We start from the raw sequence: 16,502 nt of genomic DNA on the forward strand, positions 1-16,502 counted from the left end.
CTTTCCATCTTTTATTTTCTCTTCTCTAGATTAGCTCAATTTTTTGCAACACATTTCCTGTATGAACTATAACTATAGCCATTTCTACATTAATACCTCTTGTCAGCAAAGCAAGACAGAGGTATTCTCTGGTCATGAAGAAAATTCCAGAAAAGAGCTCTGAATCAAAGGCCAAAATCCTGGCATATCTGGTGCTGTGCAGAGCTGAGAGACTGGCTGAAGAGTGTGCCAGCAGTAAGCTATCCTAGGCATAGGGCCTGACTAGAAATCAAAGACCCTAATGTAGCAGTATTGCATCATCTATAGCCTAGATTATGCTGCAATGATATACAACTCCCGTATCTCACTGGTATAAACCAAAAAGATTTCTTTTACATGCTACCTGTTCATCAGGAGTTGCTGAGGGGGTCACTTGGAGTCACTTGGAGATCCAGGCTCGCCAAGCAGCCACTGTCTTCAGCACCAGCTAATGCCCTGCTAGTGGGCAAAGAGGGAGCTCTGGAAGAACATAAACCAGCAGTTAAATTCCCAGTCCAGAAGAAATACATATCACCCCTACTAACACCTCATTACAGGGCACAGATGATGACAATAATGACCGCTCAGGCTTAAGGACCCTTCAACTCTGAGAGAGGGTATCTAGTGGTCACCTAGCTACTATCCTGTCTTTCCCTCAGGCAGAAGTGGGTGTGGTTTCCAACACCCCCAGCTGTGTCCCAGTCCGTGACAACAAAATCTTTGTAATCTAAAGTTTGAAGCATTTCAGAGGTCAGAAGGGTGTTTGCTGTTAAGACTCTTGCTCTCACTTCTACCTGACAAGAGAGAAGAATTTGTATAGACTGTTAGACATGTTACTATTTTTTGAAAGCACTAGGTATTTGGGACAAGGTCAACATGTTTCCCTATCAGAAATCACTCATAGATATGTTCTTTGAGGTCAGGAATTCTATGAAATAAAAATAAAGAAAATTATTGAGCCTCTCTTGGATGCCAGCACCATGCTCAGTGCTTTCATTTTTTTCAGTATACTCACATTACTGATTATCCTTCATTTTACTTATGATCAAAGCAAGAGTTGAAGGAATGTCCTTGGTTCAAGGCTACACCCTAGGAGACACAGTCAGAATTTAAATCCAGCTTTCTTTCATTTGAAAGACTGTGCTCTGTGCTGGACCACACTGTACAGTTTTTAAAGTGATCTAACAACGACAGCATCCATCAGTGAACTTTGAGTCTACCAAACAGAAATTGCTCTTAATGGGTTCATCTAATGGCAGGGCTGGCTCAAGGCAAAATTTTTTGCCCCCATCCCTCTTTTTCATTCGACACGATTTTGCTGTATCATCCAGGCTGGACTGCAGTGGCGTGGTCACAGCTCACTGCAGCCTCAAACTCCTGGCTCAAATGATCCTCCCTCCTTATCTTCCTGAGTAGCTGGGACTATGGGCGCATGCCACCATACCTGCTAATGTTTAAAATTTTTGTAAAGATGGGGTCTCACTATGTTCCCTAAGATGGTCTCAAATTCCTGGCCTCAAGCAATCCTCCTGCCGCAAATCTCCTGAAGTGCTGGGATTATAGGTAGAAGCCACAATGCCCAGTCCCCTTCTCCCTGATTAAAAATATTTTTTTTAATTTTTTTTCACTGTTCAACTTCCATTTTAGGTTCAAGGGGTACATGTGTAGGTTCGTTATATGGGTAAATTACAATGTTGTGGGGGTTGTGTATACAGATAATTTTGTCGCCCAGGTAATCAGCATAATACCCAAAAGGTAGTTTTTCAGTCTTCACCCTCCTTTCACCCTCCACCCTCAAGTAGGTCCTGGTGTCTGTTGCTCCCTTGTGTCCATGTGTACTCAATGTTTAGCTCCCATTTAAAAGTGACAACATACAGTATTTGGTTTTCTGTTCCTGCATTAATTGTCTTAAGGTAATGGCCTCCAGCTCCATCCATGTTGCTGCAAAGGACATTATCTCATTCTTTATTGTTGTGTAGTATTCTATTCCACGATGTATATGTACATTTTCTTTTTTTTTTTAGACGGAGTGTCGCCCTGTCGCCTAGGCTGGAGTGCAATGGCGCGATCTCGGCTCACTGCAACCTCTGCTTCCCAGGTTCAAACGACTCTCCTTCCTTGAGTAGCTGGGATTACAGGCACCTGCCACCATGTCCAGCTAATTTTTGTATTTTTAGTAGAGACAAGGTTTCACCATGTTGGCCAGGCTGGTCTCAAACTCCTGACCTCGCCAAACTCCACCCGAATCGGTCTCCCAAAGTGCTAGGATTACAGGCGTGAGCCACCAAACCTGGGCATCTAGGTTGATTCCGTATCTTTGCCATTGCGAATAGTGCCACAGTGAACATACATGTGCGTGTGTCTTTACGTAGAACTATTTATATTCCTTTCGGGATATACCCAGTAAAGGGATTGCTGGGTTAAACGGTAGTTTTAAGTTCTCTGAGAAATTTCCAGACTGCTTTCCACAATGGCTGAACTAATTTACATTCCCATTTGCAGTGTATAAGCATTCTCTTTTTTCTGCAACCTCATCAGCATCAGTTAGTTTTTGACTTTTTAAATAATAGCCTTTCTGACTGGTGTGAGATGGTATCTCATTGTGGTTTTGATTTGCATTCCTCTAATTAGGGATATTAAGCATTTTTTTCTTATGTTTCTTTTGAAAAGTGTTCATGTCCTTTGCCCATTTTTTAATGGGGTTCTTTTTTGCTTACTAAGTTCCTTATAGATTCTGGTTATTAAATCTTTGTCAGATGCACAGTTTGCAGATATTTTCTCCCATTCTGTAGGCTGTTTACTCTGTTGACAGTTCCATTTTCTGTGCAGAAGTTCTTTAGTTTAATTAAGGCTTACTTGGCAATTTTTGGTTTTGTTGCAGTTGCTTTTGGAGTCTTCATCATGAAGTCTTTGCCAGGGCTGATGCTCAAAATGGTATTTCCTAGGTTTTCTTCTAGTATTTTCATAGTTTTAGGTTTTACATTTAAGTCTTTAATCCACTTTGATTTTTATATATGGCAAAAGATAGGGGTTCAGTGTCATTCTTCTGCCTATGGCTATCCAGTTATCCCAGCACCATTTATTGAATAGGGAGTTCTTTCCCCATTGCTTGTTATTGTCAATTTTGTCAAAGATCAGATGGTTTTAGGTATGTGGCTTTATTTCTGAGTTCTCTAATCTGCTCCATTAGTCTATGTGTCTGTTTTTGTACCAGTGCCATGCTGTCTTAGTTATTGTAACCTCATAATTTGAAGACAGGTAGTATGATGCCTCCAGCTTTGTTCTTTTTGCTTAGGATTGCTTTGGCTATTTGGGCTCCTTCTTGGTTCCATATGAATTTTTGAATGTTTTTTTCCTGTGAAAAATGTCATTGGTAGTTTGACACTGAATCTGTAAATTGCTTTGACTAGTATGGCAGTTTTAACAATATTAATTCTTCCTATCCAGGAGCATGGAATGTTTTCCCATTTGTGTAATCTGATTTCTTTGTGCAGTGTCTTGTAAAATTCTCATTGTAGAGACTGTTTACCTCTTTGGCTAGCTGTATTCCTAGGTATTTTATTCTTCGTGAGGCTACTGTGAATGAAACTGCATTCTTCACTTGGTTCTCGGTTTAGATGTTATTGGTGTATAGAAATGCTACTGATTTTTGTAAACTTATTTTGTATCCTGAAACTCTGCTGAAGTTCTTTTTCAGATCTAGAAGCCCTCAGAAGAGACCATGGAGTTTTCTAGGTATAGAATCATTATCTATGAAGAGAGATAATTTGACTTCCTCTCTTCCTATTTGGATGCCTTTTATTTCTTTCTCTCACCTGACTGCTCCAAATAGAACTTCCAGTACTATGTTGAATAGGAGTAGTGAGAGTGGGCATCCTTGTCTTGTTCCAGTTCCTAAATAGAATACTTCTAGCTTTTGCCAATTCAGTATTATGTTGGCTTTGGGTTTGTCAGAGATAGCTTTTATTATTTTGAGGACTATAACTTCAAACTTAGTTTGTTGAGGGTTTTTAACATGAATGTTGAATTTTACCAAAAGCCTTTTCTGCATCTATTAAGGTATCATGTGGTTTTTGTTTTTAGTTCTCTTTATGTGATGAATCATATTTATTGATTTGGGTAAGTTGAGCCAACTCTGCACTCCAGGGATAAAGCCTACTTGATCACGATGGATTAGCTTTTTGGTGTGTTGCTGGATTTCATTTGATAGTATTTTGTCGAGGATTTTTGCATATATGTTCATCAGGGATATTGGCCTGAAGTTCTTTTTTTCTGTTGTGTCTCTGCCAGGTTCCGGTATCAGAATGATGCTGGTCTCACAGACTGAGTTAGGGAGGCTTCCCTCTTTCTCAATTTTTTGGAATAGTTTCGGTAGGAATGATACCAGCTCTTCTTTATATGTCTGGTAGAATTTGGCTGTGAATCCATCTGGTCCAGGACTTTTTCTGGTTAGTAGGCTTTTTATTACTGATTCAATTTTGGAACTTGTTATTGGTCTGTTTGGGGTTTCAATTTCTGGTTCAATCTTGGGAGGTTGTATGTTCCCAGGAATTTATCCATTCTTCTAGGTTTTCTAGTTTGTGTGCAGAAGTGTTCATAATAGTCTCCAAGCGGTTTTTGTATTTTTGTGTGGTCAGTGACAACGTCCCATTTGTCATTCCTGATTGTGTTTATTTAGATTATCTCCCCCCTCCTTTTTTTATTAGTCTAGTTAGTGCCTATCAACCTTATTTATTCTTTCAAAGAACCAACTGTTGCTTTCTTTGATCTTTTGTATGGTTTTTCTCATCTCCATTTTGTTCAGTTCAGCTCTGATTTTGGGTATTCTCTTCTGCTAGCTTTGGGGTTGGTTTGCTCTTGTTTATTTAGTTCCTCTAGATGTGATGTTAGGTTGAGATCTATCTTTTTGATGTGGGCATTTAGCACTATAGTTTTCCCTTAACACTGCTTTAGCTGTGTCCCAAAGATTCTGGTATGTTTTTATCTTTGTTTTCATTAGTTGTAAACAATTTCTTGATTTCTGCCTTAATTTCTCTTTGTTTACCCAAGTCATTCAGGAGTAGATTAATTTCCACTTAATTATATGGTTTTGAGAGATCTTCTTGGTATTTATTTTTATGGCACTGTGGTCCAAGAGTGTGGTTGGTATTTCAGGGTTTTTTTTGTTTTTTTGAGATGAGTCTCACTCTGTCAACCAGACTGGAGTGCAATGGCGTGATCTCAGCTCACTGCAACCTCCTCCTCCCAGGTTCAAGCAATTCTCGTGACTCAACCTCCGAAGTAGCTGGGATTACAGGCGCATGCCACCATGCACGGCTAATTTTTATATTTTTTAGTAGAGACGGGTTTTCGCCATGTTGGCCAGGCTGGTCTCAAACTCTTGACCTCAAGTGATTTGCCCACCTCAGCCTTCCAAAGTGTTGGGATTACAGGTGTGAGCCACTACACCTGGCTGGTATTTCAGGTTTCTTGAATTTGTTGAGAATTGCTTTCTGGCCAATAAAGCAATTGTGGTCAATTTTAAGAGTATGTACCATGTGCAGCTGAAAAGAATGTATATTCTGTTTTTGTTGGACAGAGAGTGCTGTTTTTTGTTTTCCATTTGCTTGATAGATCTTTCTCCATCCCTTACTTTGAGGCTATTGGTGTCCCTGCATATGAGATGGGTCTCTTGAAAACATACAGTTGGGTCTTGCTTCTCTGTCCAACTTGCCACTCTCTGCCTATTATTTGAGGCATTTAGCTCATTTACATTCAAGGTTAATATTGATATGTGCAGATTTGATCCTATCATCATGTTGTTATTTGGCTGTTATGTAGACTTCATTGTTTACTTGCTTTATAGTGTCAATGGTCTATGTACTCGAGTATATTTTTGTGATGGCCAGTATTGGTCTGTACATCTCAGGGTGGCTTAAAGCACTAGGAGAAAGCATGCAAAACAGCCCAAGGTGAAGCTCACTTGGCAGCTGAGAGTGAGTTCACACCTTGTACTCTAAAATGAGGAGGTGCTCTTTTCTTCTCACTCTAATTAAAGAAGGCTGAGAAGCCCTTCAGCACTTCACTGTGCCCCCCGCTGCCCTGCACCTCCCCCCTACTTTGTGGTAGATTCCTGGCACTTGAACTCTCTACAGGCCCAGGAGAGAACAGCTTTCTTGAGGTCCTAAGGATACCTGAGAATCATTCTCAGAGTTAATGGAATCTTCTGTATTTTCTGTGGATTTTGATTATCTACTTTTTTTCTAACTTCTGTGAGATTAGAGAATTGAAAGCCTGTCATATCACTGGAACTCAGTTAAAATGTGGTGTCTTCTCCAATATTGTCCAACTAGAAGATGTGGGAATCCCACCTGATATAAGAACTAAGAAATATGACTACAAACAAACTAAAGGGAAAATAAGAGAAGAACTTAAAGAATATTTGGGAGTTTTAGGGAGGTCATAACTGTAATGAGCTAATGTCATCCATATGTCCAAGGGAAAGTGAATCTGAATTTACAGGGCAACTTCCGTGGGCCAGGTTCCTTCACACATAATTTCAAGTCATGCTAAAATGAATGCATCCAAGGAAAATTTTATCATACATAACTTATGATAAGGAAACTTATGCTTAGGAAGATTAATTAGGAGGTTAAGGTCACCAAGCCTCTAGACTGTTTCGCCAGGACCCAACCCAGGTCTGGCTTCTGTTTGGTTTTGGAGTATGTGTTATCCCCACTCCATCATGCTGCCTCTCCAACCTGCAGCCCAGTGCCCAGGGGACAGGGGTCAGGCCAAGATCAGAAGGGACACTAACACCAACAGGCCTGGCGAGGTGGGAAGTACAGGGAAGGGGTGACTCCAGCTTACTCTTCTCTCCCTCCCAGAGGGACCATCAGGGTCATTGGCACTGTTGGGTGATAGAAGTTGTAAATACGGGGTAAGGGACATGGATGACACCATCTCCATATGTGTATGTGATAGAGTGGCAGGCCAGAAGTTAATAGCCACATCCAGGGAGCCAAGGATATAGTTCCCAGTAACAGGGCTTGCGTTCTGCTCTCAGGGCTGATGAAAGAGGATGGAAGTTGTATTCTCTGTTCCTCTACTTCAATAGAAAGTAAGCTAAAAGGAGAAATTGGGAGACAGAGGTTTACAAAAGGAAATTTATAATGGGGTCATATCAAGATAATTCAAGAGGGAAAATTAGACAAGGTGGCTCCTTCCCTGAATTGGTGACACAACACTAATCACTGTCCCCACAGAGTGGCTGGGCCTGACCCCAACTACAGGAGCTCAGCTGTCTCTACCCTCTGAGGGTAGACAGGAAGCAGTGATCATGCTACTGCAGCCTAATGACTTGAGATTAGAATTGGCCATTGCCCCACTGCAGGGTGTGTGCCCAGCACACTTTGACAGCTTCCTTCTCTGTTCAGTCTTGAGAAAAAAATAACACTAAATAAGGAAGGTGAAGCTACAGAAAGTCCTGACTGTCAGAAAATGTTAACATTCAGGGCGAGGAAAGACTTTGGAAATCATTCCAAATTTCATGAGGGTAAATCAACTGTAAGGGCCATTAAGGTTGGCAAGTGGCAGAACATGGATGCAAACCTAGGGCCCTTCACTCCTCCTCCAGTGCACTTTCCACCATGCCAGGAGGAAGGGTAAAGAGTAAAGGTGCCAGGCGAAGGGCTGAGGTTTGTCTCCTTCCACTTCTTTTCCTCACAGAAAATGAAGGATACAAATGGAGCCGAAAATTTAGGCCGCTGGAAGCTACAGGTCTGTTTCAGATGGATCTATTCTTTTTCCTGGGTTCAGTGAAGTTATTTGGCCATAAAGCCCTAAGCCATGTATGATCATAACATTTTAAGAAATAGAAGCCAGGTATCAGAAGGTTCCGTTTTCTCTATAAATAGTTCAAAGTATCTCAATGAAGTTTAGGTATCCAAAAAAAAATACCCCAACTTTTAAGAGCATTAAGTATTATGAGTAATAAAATAAATACTTACAGCAATGGGGGTTTCAGGACAATTTACCTCTTGAACATAAGTAGATATGCTCAAGAAAGCTATCCCAAGGACAGGGTTGCATGCACAAAGAGACGAGACCAAGTTAAGTTCCACAGTCAAAACAGACATCCCTATTTCCTTCCTAGTAGCATCTGTACAGCATAAATAGGTATTTGTGAATGAAGTCATGAAAAGATCCTCAAAGGTCTGTGTTAGAGCAACTGTGGTTAAAATACGAGAGTAAGAAAAGTGAGATTCTCCAGTTAAGTTACTAATAATTCAGACTTAAGACTTTTTAGAAAGATGATCATCTTTTATTTCTTTCAGGAGCCATGGCTATCAACCTGGAGAGAGGCCAAAAGACACCTAGGCTTTTTGTAAACCAAAGATTGAGGTATCCACATCAGTCAGCAGTGGCTTCTGCAGCAGCAGCCACAGAAAGTGAGTAATGGAAACAAAAGGATAGAGATATACAGGAAGTCCTCTTTCCTCACCTGGAGAAGAAAGAAGACACCAAAAAAAATTGGGTCAACCCCACAATCAAGGTAGAGCTGCTCTAAAATCTGAGGTAGCCAATGACCAACACAAACCACCTCACCTTTCTGAGACTCAGCTCTCCTGTAAAGGAGAAACCACACTGACCCTGGATCAAAATCCCCAGACAGTAGAAGTGACCTTGGATTTCAAGAAGGAGCAAATTACCTCTGCTAATGCAGATAAAGATGCCACCATTTTTGGTTTTCAGGATTTCACAGGGAAAATAGTCCCATTCTTTGGCCTCTATTAGCCAGAGGCCCAGATGACCCTGTGTCCCTGAGATAGGACATGGCTTTCCCATGGCCTCTTATGAGAACCTGCCCAGCAATAAGTGTTTTTGTTGTTGTTGTTTGTTTGTTAGACAGTTTCACTCTTGTTGCCCAGGCTGGAGTGCAATGATGCGATCTCAGCTCACTGCAACCTCCACCTCCTAGGTTCAAGTGATTCTCCTGTCTTAGCCTCCTGAGTAGCTGGAATTATAGGCGGCCCCACCACGCCCAGCTAATTTTGTATTTTTAGTAGAGATGGGGTTTCACCATGTTGGCCAGGCTGGTCTTGAACTCCTGACCTCAGGTGATCTGCCCACCTTTGCCTCCCAAAGTGCTGGGATTTCAGGCATGAGCCACTGTGCCCGGCCACAATAAGTTTTTAATTACCAGAGTCAGTGGTTCCTGTCATTGATTGAGCTTACTGACTGGACAATGAGAGGGTCATATGTGGCTGTCTCCAGCCATTACATTAAGGTGACACTTGAGCATGACATGAGGTCTGCATTCTCTACAATCAACTGGATCTGTCCCACTGCTTCCCACCAGGAGCAGAAGCATGCTTGTGCCAGTTCCTAAATATCATCATTTCATTTTCAGCCCACAGCCCTCCCCTGCTCAGATTTCCCACCATCTAAGGCAGCAATCCTCAAATGCTAGTGTGCAGAAGGATCTAAGGCACTTGCCGAAAATGTAGATTCCTGCACCAACCCCAGAGAACCAGAAGCAATCCCTCTAGGGTAGAGCTTGAGAATTTGCTTTGAAAAAAGATCTTACATGTTTTTGGATAACACTTAAAGATGGTCCTAGAACAGTGCTTCTGGAAATTTTAATACGTAAGCAAGTTAAGAGCAGCTTGTTAAAATGCAGACGTTTAAAAACTTGGTGCGGGCCTGAAATTCTGCACTCATATGTTCTCCCAGAGAAGCTAAAGCTGCTGGTCCTTTTGGCCACACTTTGAGTCACCAGAACCCAAAGGATTTCCGGCCTGTATCTGGGCCCAAGAGAGCAAAAGTGTCACAAACACACACAGTTTTAACCTTCCCTGATTCTCTGTGGAGTAGAATCTTCTCCCTTACTTCCAGTCAGACAGGTCCCCATGGATAAGGGGGTACTGCTCTGCCTTGTGTGCCCTCAGTTTCCCTTTATGGAACTCTGTTCTGATCTCAAGCTTCCACTAGACCTGCTATTAGAAGTGCTGAACACTGATTTTCTGTGAGTATAAAGTAGTTAAAAGAAAAAAGAAATATATGTAAGGCTGTAGAGTTTCCATCTGTAGATATCAAGAAATGAGTATGAACTGTTAGGCATTCCCCAATATTGTTGTTCAAAGATCCTCCCAAGTTTGAGACCTCAAATTCTTTCAGGTGATATTCATATCATTTACTCTTTTTTTTTTAAACTTAGAAAGTGAGTTGCGGCAAGTTTTCTCCTGAAAGAATTGCAAAGATGAACCGTGGCCTCTTTCTATATTCATAATTTTTGTCTTAGGGTTAAAAAGACTCCCCCAAGGACAGAAAATTGTACCTAATGATACAGCCTAGAGCGCATGTTGTTCCTTTTGTCTACAGTACCTTCTACCTCTGGCTCAAATGCACTCTGGTCACTGATGCACCTCCAGTTCTCACAGCTTAGTAAATTATGGTGTAGTGATCACATCTATGTCCCTACTTCCCCAACCAAATTTTCTGAGCTATGCCAGGGTGAGGATGTGGCCCTTTTCATCTTGTAATTCCCAAAAGTCTGTGGTGCAGTGCAGAGATGACCACTAAATGAAAGAATGACTTGTACTGGTTGAAACAATACCAATAAATACCTTAGGTTCTGTGGTGAACACAGATCAGTAAATAAATGTTGGGCAATCTTCCAGTCTCTCAGTGTCCCACGGGATATCTGTTCCCCCATAGGGAGCACAGCTAGAGGTCCTTTACCTACGCTGCGGGGACACTGATTTGCATGGGGAGGCCTGGTGCAAGGCCTCTGCTGAGTATGAGCAGCAGTACAAGCCTTTGAAGGCTGTGTGCTGTTCAGAACTTGGAGCTGGTTGGGGGCCTCCGATGCCCTGTGCTGACAAGCTGGCCTGGGGCTTCTCCCCGCTAGAGTCTTCTCTGTATCTCAAGGTATGCACATCTCTTCCTGGGCACACAGGCAATGGGCTAGACAAGCATCTCTCTCCTCCAAGGCTTGTCACCAAGCATTCCTTCCAGGGGGTGGGGTTTGGAAATTTCCACTTAATATAGCCCACCTTCTGTCATTTGATATTTTCTAACACTGGAGTGGTGGTTCCCAATCTCTTTACCATCAAGGAGGCTTAATTTCTTCCCTCTCTATTTTAATACGGTTTTAACTACCAAACAGAATCCTCTAAGTGATCATTTGTTTTCTTATACTGTTCATCAGAGAGATGTTTAAGATCAACATGAAGATGACAAAGTTACATCATTTGCTATTCAATATTGGAAAATACATCTCACCCCATATTGAGATCCTAGTCTGGGCTAGCTGAGTTACGGGGGCTGCTAAAACTCTAGTAATAGCAACAGCTGTCTGCCTTCCATTCTCCTGCTATGGCACACACTTCTTTCCTTTAGAATCAGACCCCCGAGATATATGATTCATAACCTTATGGCTAGAAAAAAGAGGACATGATCATTCTACAGGTCCCTTGCTCCCTTGAATTACCTCTCCTGGGCCCATTAAGAACAGGCACATGAAGAAAGAAACCCAGGGTTGTGCCACAATTGCACAAAAATCTGTCCACAGATAACACCTCAAGGAGGTAGGGCCTGCCCACCTGAATCACTGTTGTCTACATAATGCAACTTAACCATCCTGTTCTGCATTTAGCTATTCAAGACTTTTGTAACCAGTCCCTGTGGTATGGGTTCCGTTTTCCCAATTGTACCCTGACTGAATCACTGCTATCATGTCAGAGGAGGGGGACCTATTTAACCTCTTTTCCCTGGTGTCCTGGAGCCCAGGGGCTCCTATGTGGCAATGGGTGCCAGATACCCTTCCTCAGCTAGGATATAGGGGTCCAGATTTCCATAATATCTATAGATTGATTTACTTAAAACTTATTTGTTGTCAAAATACAAATACCCTGGGCTTAGGAAGAAATTAATACTTATCAAGACTATGTCAAATAAAAACTACCACCACTAACTGAAACCACTTAGTTATCAGATATATTATACATATCACTCCATGTAATCCTCCCAACAAAATGATGTCATCTAAGAGATGAGAAACTGGGACCCAGACCAGTGAAGCCCCATGGCATAAGTCACACAGACAGGAAATGGTAAAGCAAAAATTCACACCTAGGTCTTCTGGGCTTTGCCATAACGCACACTGGCTTCTTCACTATGGCTATTACCTGACAGAATGAGACTCAAGTAATTACAAGGATTCATCAGAAGGGAAAAGCTGACATGACCAGAACTAGAACACAGCCCAGGGAATGCAAGTCTGGGTAGATCATGGTACTCGAAGCCCAAGGATCATTTGAAAGAGGTTTAAAAAAATAAAAAAAGGAGTAAAATGCACAAGTGAAATGGAGGTGAAACTTAACTATAGCTTAATTTTTACTTCAAAGACTGCTCAGCTCATTTTGGGAATGTGAGGGGAATTAAGAAGATTCTGGATAGGTTTGTAGGAGAGGCAAGGTGTGTGGGGTATATGTGGGGACAAAGGGAGCAATTGTATCCTAGACTGTATCCAATAATTTTCTGGGACAAAAGAGAGCAAATGTAGACGTGGGGAAGTAGTAGCTTGAGTGGTATCAGGTGCCAGAAAGAAGACCAAGGGAAAAACCTCTAATGACCATGGGGATAGTGTAAATTGAGTAGCAAGAGGAAGGAGGACTGCAGAAGTTCAAGAATGATGAGAACTGAGGAAACGAAGATAAACACAGAGATAAACACAGACAACTTCACTGCAGCAAAAGAGAAGATGGTGTTACACAGGTAAGCAGGATCAAGAAATGGCTTTTTTGTTGTTGCTGTTGTTTTTTTTTTTTGATTCGGATTCTCGCTCTGTAGCCAGGCTGGAGTGCAGTGGCGTGATCTCGGTTCACTGCAACCCCCGACTCCCTGGTTCAAGTCTCCTGCCTCAGCCTCCCGAGTAGCTGGGATTACATGCACGCGCCACCATGCCTGGCTAATTTTTGTATTTTTAGTAGAGATGGGGTTTTGCCACCTTGGCTAGGATGGTCTCGATCTCCTGACCTCGTGATCTGCCCGCCTCAGCCTCCCAAAGTGCTGGGATTACAGGCATGAGCTACCGCACCTGGCCTGGCTTTTTTTTTTTTTTTTTTTAATGGAGTCTAGCTCTATTGCTCAGGCTGGAGTACAGCGATGTGATCTCGGCTCACTGCAATCTCTGCCTCCCAGGTTCAAGCAATTCTCCTGCCTCAGCCTCCTGAGTAGCTGGGACTACAGGCATACACCACCGCACCAGCTAATTTTTGTATATTTAGTAGAGATGGGGGTTTTGCCATGTTGGCCAGGATGGTATCGAACTCCTGACCTCAGGTGATCCACCCGCCTTGGCTTCCCAAAGTGCTGGGATTACAGACATGAGCCATCGTGCCAGGCCAAGAAATGGCTTTTAAAAATGCTGATTTGAAAGCAAAAGAGAAGGAAGTAGAGGAGAGATTTATGATTTTAAGAAAAAGGAGGAATATGAAGGATCAACTTTGCTCTTTTCACCAGCCAAAGGGCATATTCTAGAAAGATGGTTTTAAACCTTCTCTTCCTGCATTTGTAAGTGTGCAAAGATGCCATGCCTTTATTTCTCTAGAACTGGTTTTTCTTCCTCACAAGTCTCTCATCCATAACGTTAGTCCAGCCCAATGGACAAGACCATGAGGAACCTCAAACACCCTTCCAAAAAGATTTAGATTTTACTCAAGAGGTGAAGGAGAATCATTAAAGATGACTGAGTAGGGGAATACTATCGTCAGAGTTTTTTGTTAGAAATATCACTGAGGCCATACAGGGGAAAGACTGGGAGTGTGGCAAGAGAGTGAGACCAAATGCTCAGATAAAGGTAGGGAGGCAATTGTTATAGTCCAGAACTGAAATAGGACAGTGGAAGTGGAAATGGAGGGAGGGGACAACAAAGACATGTTTAGAGATACCAGAAATTGACCATTAAAATAGGCATACAGGAAGGGAAAATGTATCTCATTAATTAAGAAAGCAATGGCATACTGGATACCAACAGCAAATAGCAAAGAAATGGTTGTGTGTGTGTGTGTGTGTGTGTGTGTTTAAGGGAAAAAAATGAGGATAAAGGGAAAAGAAAGTGATGTTACTAACCCTCCATGTAATGATAATCTCCAAATAGTTCTTCCCAGCAGTTCCATACTTAGGGTCAGGATCTCCATTCAGGGATCTTTCTGTGGTGCTCTAAAGGGGCAGACTGAGGACTTTAAGGGCTATCACTTTCAGGTGGCTTTCTAAGCAGCAGAATTCGTGGGATGAGGAGGACATGCTTGTTCTTTACAGATTCACTGAAGTGAATCTGGGGGCTGATCGATGACAACACTGTGTTGATCCCAGAGATGACAAAGGGGCTGAGTGTGAGATAATGGAGTTCCTGAAACCCCTATGATGAATATGTCCACCCTTCCTTTTCATCAGCTGCTAGTCCCTATCTCATCCTTCTCCTGTCCCAACCCCATTATTCCTAAATCTGAGCTCAGGCTTGCCAGCACCTCTAGGAGTAAATCACAAGACTGAGACCAGAGCAACAAGAAAAGCAGAGACAAATGACTCAACAAGACAGCCACAGGAGGCAGGGCAAGGTGGCTCACGCTTGTAATCCCAGCACTTTGGAAGGCCGAGGCAGGCAGATCACAAGGTCGAGATTGAGACCATCCTGGCCAACGTGGTGAAACCCTGTCTCTACTAAAAATACAAAAATTAGCTGGGCATGGTGGCATGTGCCTGTAGTCCCAGCTACTGGGAGGCTGAGGCAGGAGAATCACTTGAACCTATGATGCGGAGGTTGCAGTGAGCCGAGATCATGCCACTGCACTCCAGCCTGGCGATAGAGCAAGACAATGTCTTAAAAAAAAAAAAAAAAAAAAAGACAGCCAAAGGAAAGGGACTAGAAGAGAGAGGAATGCAAAAGAATAGAAAATCTGGGCCAGGTGTAGTGGCTCATGCCTGTATTCCTAGCACTTTGGAAGGCCGAGGCAGGCAGATTGCCTGAACTCAGGAGTTCGAGACCAGCCCAGGCAACATGGCAAAACCCCATACAAATACAAATACAAAACGTTAGCTGGGCATGGGTGGTGCATGCCTATAGTCCTAGCTACTTGGGAGGCTGAGGCATTAGAATTACTTGAACGCGGGAGGCGGCAGAGGTTGCAGTGAGCCGAGAATTCGCCACTGCACCACTGCATTCGAGTCTGGGCAACAGAACAAGGCTCTGTCTCAAAAAAAAAAAAAAAAAAAAGAATAGAAAATCGAACTCTATCACCATCACCTGGGTAGTTCCCTCCATTCTCCTATGACTTCCAATAAGTCATTAGCAGATCACCTATCATCTCTTTAATTTCTTCAAAAACAAATAAAATCTCAAACTTGCATTTGGGAAACTGAGAAACTTTCAGGAAACACAGAAACACATCTTCAGGACCTTGGACAACAGAAAAAGGACCACCCCGCCCCCCACCGGCCTCCCCACAACACATGACACCCACACCAGCAAGACTGCTGAGGAAATGTGACATCTCAACATGCTGATGAGGGAAAGGATAAATAAAGGGCTATGTAGTCATCAATGGAGAGTGTTCAGGGAAGGTATGAAGACTCAGGCTACAACAGTCAAGAGGAGCCCTGGGCCCTACAGAATGCCTAGTCCAACTTCCTAATACTCTGAGCCAGAGAAGGACATTCTCTACACCTACATTACAACTTCCCTCTTCAGACATTGATTTTTAAAAGAATATATAGAATAGAATATTGATATTGAGACTTTTTCCAATTCCTTGGGGAAAAATGCATAAAAATATAACTTGCAGTTCACGGATCTAGAAATAGCCTTACAAATGATAAAGAAAATTTCACAAAGGTAAAATATCTCATCAAGGTAGAGTAACACAAGAGCTGTTGACCCAGGATTAGTCCTTAGACATCCTGACTTCTGTGCAGTGTTTTTCTCTTTGTAGTTGGTAAGTGGCTAAAGATCTGGATTCTTCTTCTAGCTCTGCCATACACCAGATGTGTGACCTTTGGCAAATTACTCAATCATGCTGAGCCTTGGGTTCCTTCTTTGAACTGAGCCCCCACCCCCACCCCGCGTGTCAGGCACTATTAGGGAATGAAAAACAAAATCAATCTCCATGCTAAAGTAGCTCTCCAGTGTAGCACCGTTCAGATATGAAAATATCAATAATCCAACAATACTAGTTAAACATATAAAAGTAGTACAGAGAAAAACATTAATAACCTGACATTTAGAGCAAGATTAGGAGGGCTTCACAATATAAGCAAAGGGAAATCCAGGAAGAAGAAACAGTAAAAGCATCAAGCGGTGCAACAAGGCATTAGATTTAGGAAACCATCAATAATTTAGTTTTGATGGATGGCAATGGTGGTGGGGAGAGACATGGGGTAATGAAACCTATCATATACTGATGTTGTGGAAGTCCAATGAGTCACTATAGATAATCATTAGC

The 16,502-nt window shown here is 42.3% G+C and overlaps 1 long non-coding RNA gene across 5 annotated transcripts in view; it reads right to left on the reverse strand.

Annotated features, from left to right (window-relative positions):
* The window catches only part of LOC112440070 (uncharacterized), a 106,521-nt gene that overhangs the window by 75,494 nt on the left and 14,525 nt on the right, over positions 1 to 16,502 (reverse strand). For all 5 annotated transcript variants that reach the window (XR_010112263.1, XR_010112262.1, XR_004671914.3 and 2 more), the window contains one exon: positions 383 to 498. This is a non-coding gene — a long non-coding RNA (uncharacterized LOC112440070). The remainder of the gene's footprint in view (positions 1 to 382; positions 499 to 16,502) is intronic.

The sequence above is a fragment of the Pan paniscus genome, chromosome 5 (assembly GCF_029289425.2).
Source record: "Pan paniscus chromosome 5, NHGRI_mPanPan1-v2.0_pri, whole genome shotgun sequence".
Taxonomy (NCBI): Eukaryota; Metazoa; Chordata; class Mammalia; order Primates; family Hominidae; genus Pan; species Pan paniscus.